Source organism: Hordeum vulgare, chromosome 5H, assembly GCF_904849725.1.
Source record: "Hordeum vulgare subsp. vulgare chromosome 5H, MorexV3_pseudomolecules_assembly, whole genome shotgun sequence".
Lineage (NCBI taxonomy): Eukaryota > Viridiplantae > Streptophyta > Magnoliopsida > Poales > Poaceae > Hordeum > Hordeum vulgare.
In genome coordinates, this window is record NC_058522.1 from 355,891,638 (window position 1) to 355,906,837 (window position 15,200).

Sequence of the window (15,200 nt, forward strand, 5' to 3'; positions counted from 1 at the left end):
TCGAACATCAGCACCGAGAAAAACTTTTGTGTTCTACTCGAGATTACATCTACACATGAACCTAGCTCATGATGCCACTGTTGGGGAACGTTGCATGGAAAACAAAAAACTTCCTACGCACACGAAGACCTATCATGGTGATGTTCATCTACGAGAGGGAGGTCGGATCCACATACCCTTGTAGATCTCTAAGCGCGAAGCGTTAAGAAACGCGGTTGATGTAGTGGAAGAGCTTCGTTATTCAAATCACTGTCGTCCCACGATCCGTCCCGATCTAGCACCGAACGGACGGTACCTCCGCGTTCAGCACACGTACAGATCGATGACGATCTCCGCCTTTTTGATCCAGCAAGATAGACGGGAAAGTAGATGAGTTCTCTAGCAGTGTGACGGCGCGCTGGTGATGGTGATGATCTATTCCTACAGGGCTCCGCCCGAGCTCCGTAGAAATCCGATCTAGAGGAAGAACTACAAAGTAGAGGTTTAGGGTTGCACGTGGCAAAGTTGTCTCTCAAAAACCTTAAAACCTCTAGTATATATAGGAGGAGTGGAGGGGCCAGCCTTGAGGCTCAAGGGAGCCTATAGGGCGTCGGTCGAAGTGGGAGGAGGAGGTATCCTCCTCCAATTCGGTTTGGAGGGAGGAGTCCCTTCCTTCCTTCCCACCTCCTCTCTTTTTTTCCTTTTGCATTGTTTTTTTCTCCTTGGACAAAATAGCCCTATTCGGCTAGCTACACCAGCCCACTAAGGGCTGGTATACCACCCATGGGACTATTAGGTTCTCTCCCGGGTGGGTGGCCCCTCCCGGTAAAACCCCGGAACCCATTCGTCACTCCCGGTACACTCCCGACAATGCCCGAAATCTTTTTGGAAACCAAATGCAACAATCATATATATCAATCTTCGTTTCCAGACGATTTCGAAAACCCTCATGACGTACGTGATCTCATCCGGGACTCCGAACAAAACTTCGGTCACCAACACCTATAACTCAACTATACCGAAACGTCACCGAACCTTAAGTGTGCAGACCCTGTGGGTTCGAGAACTATGCAGACATGACCTGAGACACTCCCCGGTCAATATCCAATAGTGGGACCTAGATGTCCATATTGGATCCTACATATTCTACGAAGATCTTATCGGTTGAACCTCTATGCCAAGGATTCATATAATCCCGTATACCATTCCCTTTGTCCTTCGGTATGTTACTTGCCCGAGATTTGATCGTCGGTATCCCTATATCTATTTCAATCTCGTTACCGGCAAGTCTCTTTACTCGTTCTGTAATACAAGATCTCGTGACTAACACTTCATTCACATTGCTTGCAAGGCTTATATGTGATGTTGTATTACCGAGTGGGCCCCGAGATAGCTCTCCGTCACACGAAGTGACAAATCTCAGTCTTGATCTATGCTAACTCAACGGACACCTTCGGAGATACATGTAGAGCACCTTTATAGTCACCTAGTAACATTGTGACGTTTGATACACACAAGGTATTCCTCCGGTGTCAGTGAGTTACATGATCTCATGGTCATATGAATGAATACTTGACACGCAGAAAACAATAGCAACAAAATGCTACGTTTATAGTTTGGGTCCTGTCCATCACATCATTCTCCCAATGATGTGATCCAGTCATCAAGTGACAACACTTGTATATGGTCAAAAAACCTCAACCATCCTTGATCAACTGGCTAGTCAACTAGAGGCTTACTAGGGACATAGTTTTGTCTATATATCCACACATGCATTTATGTTTTCATTCAATACAATTATAGCATGGATAATAAAGGATTATCTTGAAACAGGAAATATAGTAATAACTATTTTATTATTGCCTCCAGGGCATATTTTCAACATAGGTCTCCAAACTAAAAATACGTCTATGTACATCCATTTCTTTCCCAAGTAATCCCCGACGAAGGGTGTACCGTTCTATGTCTATTTTTTCGTTCCAACACACAGGTGTGCTTCACAACATCTCCAAAGTAGACCCAAAACATCCCGCAAGCCATTCGGATTGAGTAACTCAGACACAATTTGTCATTTAGTGTTGTCTCATATCGGTTCATGGGCGAGTCCGTTTGTCTGTATTCTCACAGACAAGAAACAAGCCAGTGGTGCTTTGTGGGAGCCTAGATCACCATCCATAGGACTCCGACACCCTCGATCCACCCAAAACCCTTAGCAGACCCCGTGTTTTCATTCTTCCCTCTTTCTTTGCATCTGCTTCCTCCCCCGATGTTGTCGCCGCTCTACCACCCAGGTCGCGCGCCAAGACCTTTCCGGACCTCCCCGACCTCCACCACCACATCCGGTCGTCATGCCGCTAGTCCTCTTTTAGTGGTCCACACCTCTCATCCCTCTGCCGCAAATGTACCATCTGCCCCTATAGGGGTCACCACCCCCGACAAGTGTCTGATGAAATATTTGTGCTAACTAGCACGATGCCTGGGAGCTGCCACAGAACCATTGGCTTATAGGTGGTGAAATAACCTCAGTATCCTTTATGACTGTTGTGTGATTTACGACTAGAAAAAGAAACGAAAATACGGTGAGAGACATGCAGCACGAGGGAATTTTAAATGACCATAGTAGGTTAGGATGAGAACCAAAACCAAGATTGAATGTGAGTTGAAGTCACACTTTTGTCTTTGTTGCCTTTTACAACAAAATCGGCCTCACATAAAAGTTGTATATTTGTTTATCTATGATAGATTTCACGTGTGAGTAAAGTGCATTTGTTTACATGTCTCTTGAAAAGTTGCTAGTTCTACATGTTGGGATGCCTATATTTTCTTGTCTGAAGAGGATGTTGGACCTATATGTGAACTCCCACCAACTCCGATCTTTATAATTAATTAGGGAATATTTTTCCCTTTCTTTGAATCCATGGATTTAGACATAGAGTACATATACGAGAATTTGAGTCGCCTAACAAGGAGGACTATGCGGATGAAGCAATGATGATGCATGTGGTCCTTGTAGATGAAGAGCACGTTCTCAATTTCAAGACATCAATTCGGGTTCACCGAGTGTTGAATTGAAATAGTGCATAGGAGCATTTCACGTTGATGGGTGATTATTTTTCCGAGATGCCCTATTCGCGGGCAATTTTGGTCAGCACTTTTGGATGCGAAAAAATGACTTTGATCGCCTATACAATGGCGTCGAGTCCTACGTTGACTATTTCATCTTGAATAAGGATGTCATAGGAAGGATTTAATTCTCTAGTTACCAAAAGTACATGGTTGCACTGCGGATGGTTGCATATGGAACGACCGCAGATTCGTGGGACGAGTACCTCCAGATGTCTGAGAGCACATGTGGAGGCGCCATTGTCAAATCTGATGTTGCGGTGATCGAGTTGGTTGGAACTCACTACTTGAGAGAACCAAATGGCATAGACACAGATGGTAATGTCTGAAGCAAGAGGGTGGCTAGATTTGCTCGGATTTCTTGATTGCATGCATTGGAAACAGAAAAACTGTCCAATAGCTCTACAAGGGCAATATCATAGCCATGTTAAAGAAGCCCACCATTATTCCCAAAGTAGTTGTATCACAACCTCTGGATTGCATGCTTTCTTTGGCATGCACGTGTCTCATAATGACATTAATGTGTTGTAACGCTCTTTATTGTTTTCTAGGCTAATTGAAGTGTAAGCTCCTCCTTGCAATTATACTGTTAATGGACATTAGTACAACATGGGTTACTATCTGGTTCACGGTATCTATTATCTGTGGGCTATCTTCGTCAAGACCATCTATGAGCCGGATGGTCGAACAATAATTTACTTTGCCTAAAGACAAGCAAGAGCCATAAAGGATGTGGAGAGGACATTCACAGTGCTCCACGGACCTTAAAGGTGATGATATGTTGTGTCATCATGCACAACATAATAGTGAACGATGAGAGTGAAGATGCTCCCGCATGTCTGGAACTTGGAGAAGCATCAAGCAACTCATGAGCAGCTCATGAAAGATTTGATTTAGCATCTCTGTGCGGTTAAAGGGGACAACTAGAATATATGTCCGAGTTGAATTCAATTTTGAACTATTTTATTTGAAAACTTAGTTGGATTGTAAAATTTAAGCTAGAGCTATTGCCACATTTGAATATTTTCAATCAACTACGATTTGGCATGTTGTTATTTTGAGCTCGCGAAATAAGAAAAGGACCGAAGTTTTAGGTGATGTTTGGGCCGAGTTTGTCAGGTCTGGTTGGGTGGTCATTTTCTGCCCGGGTAAAGACCAGGAAGGTCGCGTGTACATTTTAGCGGACATGGAGCTCCGGTTGGATGCTCTTACCCTCACTGATTTGATCCTTGGATGTGATGGACGGACCACCCTTAGGCGTGAACTCCTTCACCAGATTTGTGCCCCTATCACCTGGCTGTCAATAAAACTTTTGGGGTAGCATGTACTCGTTGTCCATAAAGACATGATGATACCCCACACATTGTTGCATAAATATTTTGTAAAATATTTCAATAATATTTGATAAATATTTTGGAGTAACAATATGAGAAGTACAACTAAAAATACATATAATTTTTTTGTTTAATTGTTGTATAGTTGAAAAATATTTTTAAATATGAATAGCAATAATAGAATAAAAATTATCATGCATGTATGCATGTTAAAGTGGATATTTTTCTATGTATGATTGTATATGTTGAGACGAGTCATTTTCCATGCATGTTATATGCGAAGTGATATGTTTACATGTTGAAAGAAATATGTTAGGGTGAACTGAGCTAGCCTAGCTCAGATGGTTAGATTATTTGTGGTGGAACAAGCTCATTGGGCACTGTTGCTCATATATTTTTAAAGTTATTTTTAGACTTTTTGGCAATGTTCACTTAGTGGAAAGATACATTCTTGTTGACTATGAAAACACCTGGGATGACTGTATCAATTTCGAAGTCTTTAGAAGTTGTTCATAGGGTAGGATGTGCATGTATACGTTCATACGAATGATTGTGTGTGCGTCTATATATGAGTGTCTATGTCTATACAGTGTTAAAAGAATTAGTTGGGAGATTAGTTACGCACACTGAAATATTCCACGAAATAATTGGAGTGACACATGGGATAGGACATGTCATGCATCCGTAATACTAATCTGCAAAAAATGGGAATGTATTCCACGTTGCCACCACCCCACGTTGTCGTAATGAGGTCGATCCTCCCCCCGTGGACCGTTCCGACTTGCCGCGGCCGCTGCGGCCATTGATGCGCGAAATTATCTCTTCCTCCCAACTAAACAGGTCAATTATTCGCTCGTGGGTCGCCGGCCTGAGCTGGTATCATATGAGTTAGTTGTGTGAATCATTGTACGCCTCCATAAGCCATCTGTCCACGACATCTCTCCTTGCCTACCTTCTCGTCACCTTCCTCAAATAGAGCAGCTGCGAGTAAGCAAAGCGAATGTATACATGTACCTCGCGTATTCGTGTGGTGGTTGATCCGCGCCTGCGCGCGAGGGGAGTAGAAGCTCCCAACTTGTGGTGCTCTTGCCAATGGCCATGCCGTGGGAAATGGTGGTGTGCATAGCGGGCAACGTGTGGGTGCTGCTCGACGGCTGGATCTCCGTCTGCTTCCTGGCCGCGGACGAGGCCGCCCGCCTCCTCCGGTCGGCTACGGATTGATGGCCAGGATAACTCGAGGTGCATTATTTGTTGCCTGCATACTTTGATCCTTTCTTCTTCAAGCAATGTTTGTTATGCCTTTTTTCATGCATTCCTAAAGCCATGCCCAAGGACTGGACTGTTAGGAAATAAACCGTGGGGGTGCACCTCGCACGTCGGGCTCGTGTGTGGGCGCGCGCCGGGCACGTCGGGTGCATCGGGTACACCGTGTAGGTGTGCGTGTGTAGGCGTGTGTGGTGCACGGGGGTGACCGGGCGCGCGCGCACCGTAGGCACGAACGTAGGAAGAAGCTGTTGGCGAGCGGGCGCGGTGATCGCGGGCTGATCCGGGACTTCGTGGGTGGACTGGGCGCGCGAGACGGGCGGATCAGCGCGAGCGAGTAGAGGCTTGGGTGCGTGCCCAGTGCGCTGGCTAGGGTATAAAGCCGCGGAGGGCATCGTTGTAATGGCGTGGGACACCGAGTTCATGCTCGCGGAAATTGACCAGGAGGCGTTCGTGCGTCGGAAACCCTAGGTCTACCCCGTCTACCCCCCCCCCCTCTTTCTTCCTTCTTTGCTTGCTGGATCGAGCGACAGCGAGGGCGAGTGTGCACGAGAGCTCAAGGCGGCTAGGGTAGACACCAACAATTGGTATCAGAGCGACAGGTTCAGGAGGGGCGCGTAGTGCTCGCCGGCGATGGCGCTCGTCCCCTACGGCGGTGGGTCGGGGTCTTGGCTGTCGACCCCGGTCCCGATGCTCACCGGTGGGAACTACACCACCTGGGCGATAAAGGTCGAGGCAAACCTCGACGCGGCTGGGCTGTGGGAGGCGGTCGTGCTGCTGGAGGACGCGACGGCGGCGGTGATCGCAAAAAAGGACAAGCCGGCGCGGGCATATCTGCTCGGGGCGCTGGCGGAGGATCTCTTGCTGCAGGTCTCGTCCAAGAAAACGGCGGCGGAGGTCTGGGCCAGCCTGAAGGCCCGATTCGTCGGAGCAGATCGAGTCCGAGCTGCTTGGTTGGGCACGCTCTGGGGAGAATTCGAGCTCCTACGCATGGAGGAGGGCGAGACGCTGGATCAGTTCGCGGGAAAGCTCGGCGGCATGACGGCGCGGTTCGCAGGGCTCGGTTCAATGCTCGAGGACGACGTGTTGGTGAAGAAGCTGCTCGATTCCGTGCCGGACCGCCTGTAAGCGGCGGTGGCCGGAATCGAACAGTTCTGCGACGTCTCCACCATGGCCTTCGAGGAAGCACTGGGCCGCCTGAAGGCATTCGACGAACGTCTGCGTCGACGCGGACAGGCAGACGGCGCGAGGGAGGATGGCCAGTTACTGCTCACGACGGAACAATGGAGAGCACGGGAGCGGCGGACACACGGCTGTGCGAGGGACAATGACGACGACAGGAGCGTGGCGTCGAGCTCTAGAGGGAACCGACGCGAACGTTGCTACCACTGCAACGAACGCGGACACTTCAAGAGGGAGTGTCTGAGACGGAGGAAAGCAGCGGCGCCGGAGCTAGCTCTGCTGGGGGAGATCGACGTCGAGGACGCCGGGCTTCTCTAGGCAACGGTTTCGGGGGTGAATGTTAGGAAATAAACTGTGGCGGTGCACGTGGCGCGTCGAGCTCGTGTGTGGGCGCGCGTCGGGCACGTCGGGTGCATCGGGTACACGGTGTAGGTGTGCGTGTGTAGGCGTGTGTGGTGCACGGAGGTGACCGAGCGCGCGCGCACCGTAGGCACGAATGTAGGAAGAAACTGTTGGCGAGGCGGGCGCGGTGATCGCGGGCTGATCCGGGACTTCGTGCGTGGGCTGGGCGCGTGAGAGCGCGTCCTGGGCGCGCGAGACAGGCGGATCAGCGCGAGCGAGTGGAGGCGTGGGTGCGTGCCCAGTGCGTTGGCTCGGGTATAAAGCCGCGGAGGGCATCGTTGTAATGGCGTGGGACACCGAGTTCGTGCTCGAGGGAATTGACAAGGAGGCGTTCGTGCGCCGGAAACCCTAGGTCTACCCCGTCTACCCCCCCCCCCTTCTTCCTTCTTTGCTTGCTGGATCGAGCGACAGTGAGGGCGAGTGTGCACGACAGCTCAAGCCGGCTAGGGTAGACACCAACATGTTCTAACTTTTAAGTAGATTCTCACATGTTTTAAACAGGTTTCTTCCGTATCAGAGGCTAATACTCCCTTCATCCGGAAATACTTATTATAGAAATGGATTTATTTAGATTTTGTTTTAGAGAAGGAGGATTAACTCCGGCCTCTCATCAATACAATGCATGCAGCCCCTTTATTAATGAAAGCATTAGAATAGTCTGCGGTTGCGAACAAGCTCGTAAGAAGCTGGAAATTAGTCCATAAGAAACAAATGCCACATCTGACGGACATAGGACTCGATGCCTAACCATTTATCCTATCACTGGATTGCCATCCAAATTGGTTGTAGATATTTCGAGCTACCATCTCCCATTAGGCAGACCCAGTAACCAAAAACTCCCTGATTTCCACACGAGTGAGTAACGACCATGTACATATCAACACAGATGCCCTGAAAGTACCTGTAAAAAATTTATACGTATTTGTCTGTTAAAAACCATGTCATTCCTACAATTTCATATAGCCCAAAGTAAAGCACATACTCATATACGAATAAACCTTGGAGTGATTATGTCAACTCCATTTAGCCATGTCCCAAACAACGTGTCAATGCTATCCGGAGGTATGATATTACATGCTATACAAACTGTTTGCGACAGATTTTTTGCTAGCGGACATTGGAGAAAATGGTGTTTGATAGTTTCATCATGATCACAAAAGCTACATCGTTTACTTCCCTCCCAATTACGCTTTGCCAAATTATCCTTAGTAAGAATCACCTCCTTGTGAACAAACCACATGAAGACTTTGATTCGTAAGCGCACTTTGATCTTGCAAATACGAATCGACTTGGGGATTCGTCTAGTATCAATAAGGTTCAAATACATTAATTTCACTAATAAGATGTCATTTGAGGATAGCTTTCAATGAAATCTATCGGACTCGTGTGATAACTGTACACCCATGAGTCTTGTGACTAAGTGTAACCAAGTTTCCCCGCAATGACCCACCAACGCTCATCGGAATTGAATATTTAAAGGATTAGACTGTAGAATTGTGGCAACGTACGCCTCCTTACGTTGCGCAATATTATAGAGAGATGGATACTATGTAGCTAGAGGCATCTCTCCCAACCACGTATCCCCCCAGAATTTTGTCGACTCTCCATTTCCAATTATAAATTTAGTTCTATGGAAAATAGCTGATTTCATTCTCACCAAACCTTTCCAAAAGGGAGAATCATTGGGTCTCACTGTGACATGGGCCAAGGTCTTAAATTGTATGTACTTATTACGTAAAATTTGTAGCCACATGCCTTCTATCTCCATAGATAGTATAAACAACAATTTACTGAGCAGATGCCTGTTCTTTACCTCTAAATTCTCAATCCCTAAACCTCCCTGGTCCTTGGGCCTACATATAATATACCATCTAGTGAGCGTGCACTTTTTCTTAACTTCATCACTCTGCCAAAAAAAGGAGATCGATAAACTCCAACCTTTTGCGTACCTCTACCAGTATCTCAAAGAAGGACAGAAGGAACATAGGCATACTCGTAAGAACCGAGTTAACCAATATTAGCCTTCCTCCATATGACAAAAGCTTACACTTCCAGCAGCTTAGTTTTTTCTCACACCGATCCTCAATACACTCTCACTCTTTGTTTGTAAATTTACGATGGTGAGTTGGTATGCCTAGGTAACTGAAAGGTAGGCTTTTCAATTCACAACCGAATAGTTGTTTATAAGCGTCTTGCTCATCTTTGGCTTTCCCAAAACAGAACAATTCACTCTTATAAAAATTAATTTTCAAACCCAAGAACTGTTCGAATAAGCAAAGGATAAGTTTCATATTTCTAGTCTTTGCTAAATCATGTTCCATAAACAAAATAGTGTCATCAGCGTATTGTAGTATGGATACACCACCATCCACTAGATGTGGGACTAGTCCTCCTATCTGTCCTTCCTCTTTGGCCCTTCCTATGAGAATTTTCAACATGACTGCAACCACATTAACTAGGATAGGGGACATGGGGTCTCCTTGCTGAAGACCTTTGTGCGTTTGGAAGTAATGACCAATATCATCATTAACTTTAATTCCTACGCTGACTTTTTGTACAAAGGATTCAACATGCTTCCTCCACAACTCATAAAATCCCTTCATACGTAAGGCTTGTTGAAGGAACGACCATTTAACTTTATCATACGCTTTCTTGAAATCCACCTTGAAGATAACCCCATATAGTTTCTTCGAGTAAATTGCATGCAGTGTTTCATGAAGGACAACCACAACCTCTAGTATGTTTCTGCACGACATGACACCCGTTTGACTAGGCTACACCACAGCATGTGCAATCTAAGTCAATCTATTTGTCCGTACCTTCATAAATATTTTCAAACTCACATTAAGCAGGCAAATAGGACGGAATTGTTCAACTCCTCTTCTCTAAGAAGTTGTTTGAGACATTGTTCTATCTCCGCTTTAGATACCCTATCATTGTCATCTAGCAAGGAGGATTCTGCTTTTATGTCTAGATCATTTATAAGATCGAGAAGCCTTTTTTTCTCCATCTTATAAATTCCACTCTCATTTTTTTCCCATCCCCGTAGGAACTACCTCAAGTGCCTGATCTTATTTTGCCATCTATCAACATTCGATCACCCCGTGTGTCCCCAGCCCATTCTCTAGATATGAGGTCCACAAAGCCTTCTCGCTCTAACCATGATAACTCGAAGGAGAAGATGTTCTTGTTACCTCCATGCGTTGCTTCCCCAGAGTAAACGAGCAACGGGGTATATCAGAAATCGCTCTCATCATCGCTCGAGATGTCACTAGTGAGTATTTATGCTCCCATTCCACACTAGTAAGAATCCGAGCCAACTTCTCAAAAGTTGGATTGGGCACAGTGTTCTCCCAAGTAAACTTTCTGCCCGATAGCTCAATCTCTTGCCGATCTAAGCTTTTGATGATTATATTAAACATGAATGACCATCTCCATCAAAGTTGTCATTATTTCTTTCATCTCTTCACCTCATGATGTTAAAATCGCCCCCACCTAAATTGGTAACCTCTCGTCCACACATATCAAGACAAGGTCAACCAAGAAGTCCATCTTAAGCTCAGGATCGGCAGCATCGTACACTGTCACAAGGGCCCATTGGAACCCATCCTCCTTCAAGCGCACCATAAATTTACGACAAAGTCCCCAAACACTACATTCCGGACTTCAAGTGTGTTGCACTTGATCCCAAGTAAGATCCCACTCGACCTTCCTCTTGGTGGTAGATAGTGTCAATCAAAATCAATACCCCCGGAAAGAGTACTAAGAACACTTGTTTCCATTAGGGCAATAAAATCTAGTTTGTTTTCTAAAGATGCTTCCGCTAGAGACCTTCTTTTAGCCAAGTCTTCTAGACCTCTGCTATTCCAAAAGATTCCTTCATCTTTCATCATAAAAAAATTCTAGTCTTAAACCTTGCGCTTCTGTGAACCCCAGATACATGATAAACATTCCTCTTCCAAGGATGTTTTGGCTTATCCTCTCCAACCACCCAATCAATATAGTTGTTCTCAGGTTGTGCGCAGCCATTAGATTGCGGAGGGGCCATATACCCCTCCGAACCGATTCCATTATCCTTGTCCGGCATGAGTGATGTTGGCACAAGATCCTCACATAGAGACTCTAGCGGCCCCATCCCACGTGCATTAATATCAGCATCATTCATAGGTTTCACCCCCGCAATATTTCTAATCATCTCCATAGCCCTCTCAACTTCTAAGTCTAGAAGATCATTGAATTTTTTTGAGATTTCCTTCCCATTATTACCCAACGACACCCCGAGTTTGTTTGCATTTAATATTATATCACATCTGAGAAATGGAAAATAGAACAACTACTATTAACCACCATACTAGTAGTTGCCTCGATGTCACGAAGCTTAGATGCCAGCATGGCCCGGCCCATCTGCAGGTCATCGACGTCCGGCTCAGTCTGGAGGCGAATACTCACCGACTGTCACCAGTCGTAGGGTCTAGATGTATTTTAGTTCTAAATACATCCATTTTATACTTTATGTGGCAAGTAATTTCGAATGGAGGGAGTAAGTGTTTGTCTTTTTAGATAATTTATCAAGTACCTAGGACTGTCATTGCGCCATGATAAACTGAAAAGACATCTTCGACCACTAGTAGATAAGAAACTAGATAGAACAACTAGGTGGAGAGGAAAATTCCATTTGTATCAAGGGAAGTTAATGTTGATAAGATCCGACCTAGCACCAACATTCCCATTTACATGTTGTCCTTTTTTAATTTCCAAAATGGACCATGCAACTAGTTAATTTACATATGGCTAACAACATGTGAAATGATGTTGCGGAAACCACAAAATCCACTTTTGAAATTGGTCAGCTATGGGCATAAGAAAGAATACAAATAAAACCTGAATATTTGCCTTATTGGGTCTTGGGTTAATGGTACATTGTCGGGGAGGGATCACGGTGGATATAGATATTGATGCCAAATACATGGTGCCTCCCAAAATTCATGTCTTTGTTTTTTTAACTTTGGACATTATGATTAAAGTGTTTTTGTAGTCGATGTCTCTAAACAACCTTATGACTACAAACAACTTAAGGAGAATATGGATTGCTAAACCACATGAATGCCTCACATATTATTGATATTGACTGTGTGATCATATGTTATTGAATGCATTCTCGACAGGGTTTCTGGGATAAGGACACAGAAGTTTTTATATTAATTTTCATAATTTCGAGTTTGTGGCAACTAGCATTTCAGCGGATAAACAATGAATGTTTTAAGCGATTTAAGATGATTTATACAACAATTTTGTAATTTTAAGAATGATCTTGTCTCTAACAGGAAATGTTGATCAAATGTGAAATATGTATGGAGCATGGTGTTATTATGCGAGAGAAACTGTTAAGTACCTCTTCAAGGAGATGGAGGGAGGAAAATTGGTGGAGCAATTCATGGTCCGGCTACTCTATAACCTCAAGATGACGCAGCCATTGGAACCAAGCTATAGAAGTGAAACTGTGTGAACTATGTGGGAATCCAATGTTGGAGACACACTTAATGGCGGAGGATCACGTTGTAATATTTCGAGAAGCACACCATAGATGGTGATTAAATCAATGTACTGATGCGAGAGAAGTCGCTTTAATACTATGCCCAACCAGTAGAGTAGAATTTTAGTTTGTACTGTGTGGTTTGTATCACCTATGTACGATTATTTTGGGTGTTGCTTAACTTTTCAAGCAATACTTGTAAGGGATGTTCCTTGCGGTGTTATCATCGTATGACCTATTGGTTTCCTTTTAACAAAATGGATCTAGGGCACCACGGTAGAACATCCTACCAGTGGCGAACAAAGATAACTAGGGGACACAACTGGTGAGTGGGTGAACTTGCGTTTCGCTGGTCTATAATCTTACTTCTGGCGGGTATATATTACTACCATCCACTACTAACATCGCCCGAGTAAAAATAGTTTTTGTCTATCGAGCGCTATTTGTTGTCATGACATTGTTCTTTTGCTGTCACGACATCGTTTTGTCGATGACATCACATCACATTACACTGACATTGATAAATTGATGTATCAACATTCAAACATGCACACATGTAATGAAATTGAAAGACATGCATAACATTACATTGATATTCATCTTTACATGCATGGATTTTACGAATACCACGAGAACAAGCGGATCACTAATACTTGTGATATGCGTTGGATTTTTCTTCAAAGAGGAGGGGATGATGCAACATAGTATAAATAAGTATTTTCATTGGTGAGAACCAAGGTTATCGAACCAATGGGAGGACCATGCAATTTCCTGTTTTCAGCGCATACACACATAAGTGTACACACTTGCACCAAACGCGGGTAAGAGAGTTGTCAATCCCTTTGAACTCGTTACTTGGAAGCAATAAGTAATGTAGTTGGATAGTTTGGTAAATATGAAATAGAAAATAGGTATAAAGTAAATAATGGCAGCAGGGTATTTTGTATTTTTGTATTTATATTTGTGAATAGACCCGAGGGCCATAGTTTTCGCTAGAAGCTTCGCTCTCGTAGAGACCATACGGTGGGTAAACAAATTACTGTTGGCCAACTAATAGAAAAGTGCATAGTTATGTAATGTTTATTCATGACAATGATCATTACATATAGGCATCAGGTTTGTAAGAAAGTAGACCGGCTCCTGCCTACATCTACTACTATTACTCCACCCATCGACCACTATCCACCATGCATCTAGAGTATTAAGTGAAAATAAAGTAATGCTTGGGGAATAATGACATAATGGACACAAAGTAAATCCAATTAGTATGAATCAAACCCATCGTTCTACCCTTAGTAGAAGACATACAATACGTGTCATGTCCCTTTCTGTCAGTGAGATTGAGCACCGCAAGATTAAACCCACTACAACACACCTCTCCCGCTGAAGATAAATTAATCTAGTTGGTGAAACCAAATCAATAGATTAGAGAGAATTACGAAGCTATATATGAAAAGACCAGCAAGGAACTCAATATAATATCATGACGTAAACCCATAACTCATCGGATCCCAACAAACGCACCGCACTAGATTGATTACATAAGATGGATCACCGCGGGAATCATGGTGATCATGGCAATGAAGAACACAAAGAGAGAGAGGGGGTGGACATCTAGGTACTAACTACGCACCTGTAGGTGTGTTGTGAACTACTCACACATCACCCTCGGAGCAACAATGTTGATGTAGAGGCCCTCCATGATCGATTGCCCCTCCGATAGGGCACCAGAACAGGGCTCCGAATGAGCACATGGTGGAACAGAGAGTTGCAATGGTGGAAACAGTGTTTCGGGAGGCTCCTTAGGGTTTGGGGGGATATGTGAATTTATAGGACAAATAGGAGGGCCATAGGCCAAGGGCAGTGGCCCCAAGCCATCAGGGCGCAACCACATCCCTGGGTGTGCCCTGTTGGGTTGGCGCCACCCAGTGGGGCCTCCAGTCTCCGTATGAAGCTTCCAGGTCCTTATTTTGTCTAGAAAAGTTCATCAAAAAGTTTCGATATATTTGGTCTTCGTTTAGTACAGTATACGTGAAAAGCAAAAAACATGCAAAAAACAACAAGTGGGATGGCATTGGATTAATAGGTTAGTGCTAAAAAATAATACAAATCAGCAAGTAAGTGCCTAAAAAGCATCCTAGAATGATAATATAATAGCATGGAACAAACAAAATTATAGATACATTGGAGATGTATCGACATCCCCAAGCTTAATTTATCCTCGTCCCCGATTAGGCAAATGATAAAAATAGAATTTTTGATGTGACATGCTACCCAACATGTAATCTCTTGCAGATATGATCATTGAGAAATGATGAATTAACAAACATCAACATAGTAATGTCCATGAACATAGTAACATAATCATCAATTTTCAAAATATA

The 15,200-nt window shown here is 44.4% G+C and overlaps 1 long non-coding RNA gene across 1 annotated transcript; it reads left to right on the forward strand.

Annotated features, from left to right (window-relative positions):
* The first annotated feature begins 5,372 nt into the window (after positions 1 to 5,372).
* On the forward strand, positions 5,373 to 13,039 carry LOC123399916. Its single transcript, XR_006610452.1, has 2 exons — positions 5,373 to 5,675; positions 12,608 to 13,039. It is a non-coding gene; the product is annotated as an uncharacterized LOC123399916 (long non-coding RNA).
* The last annotated feature ends 2,161 nt before the right edge of the window (positions 13,040 to 15,200 follow it).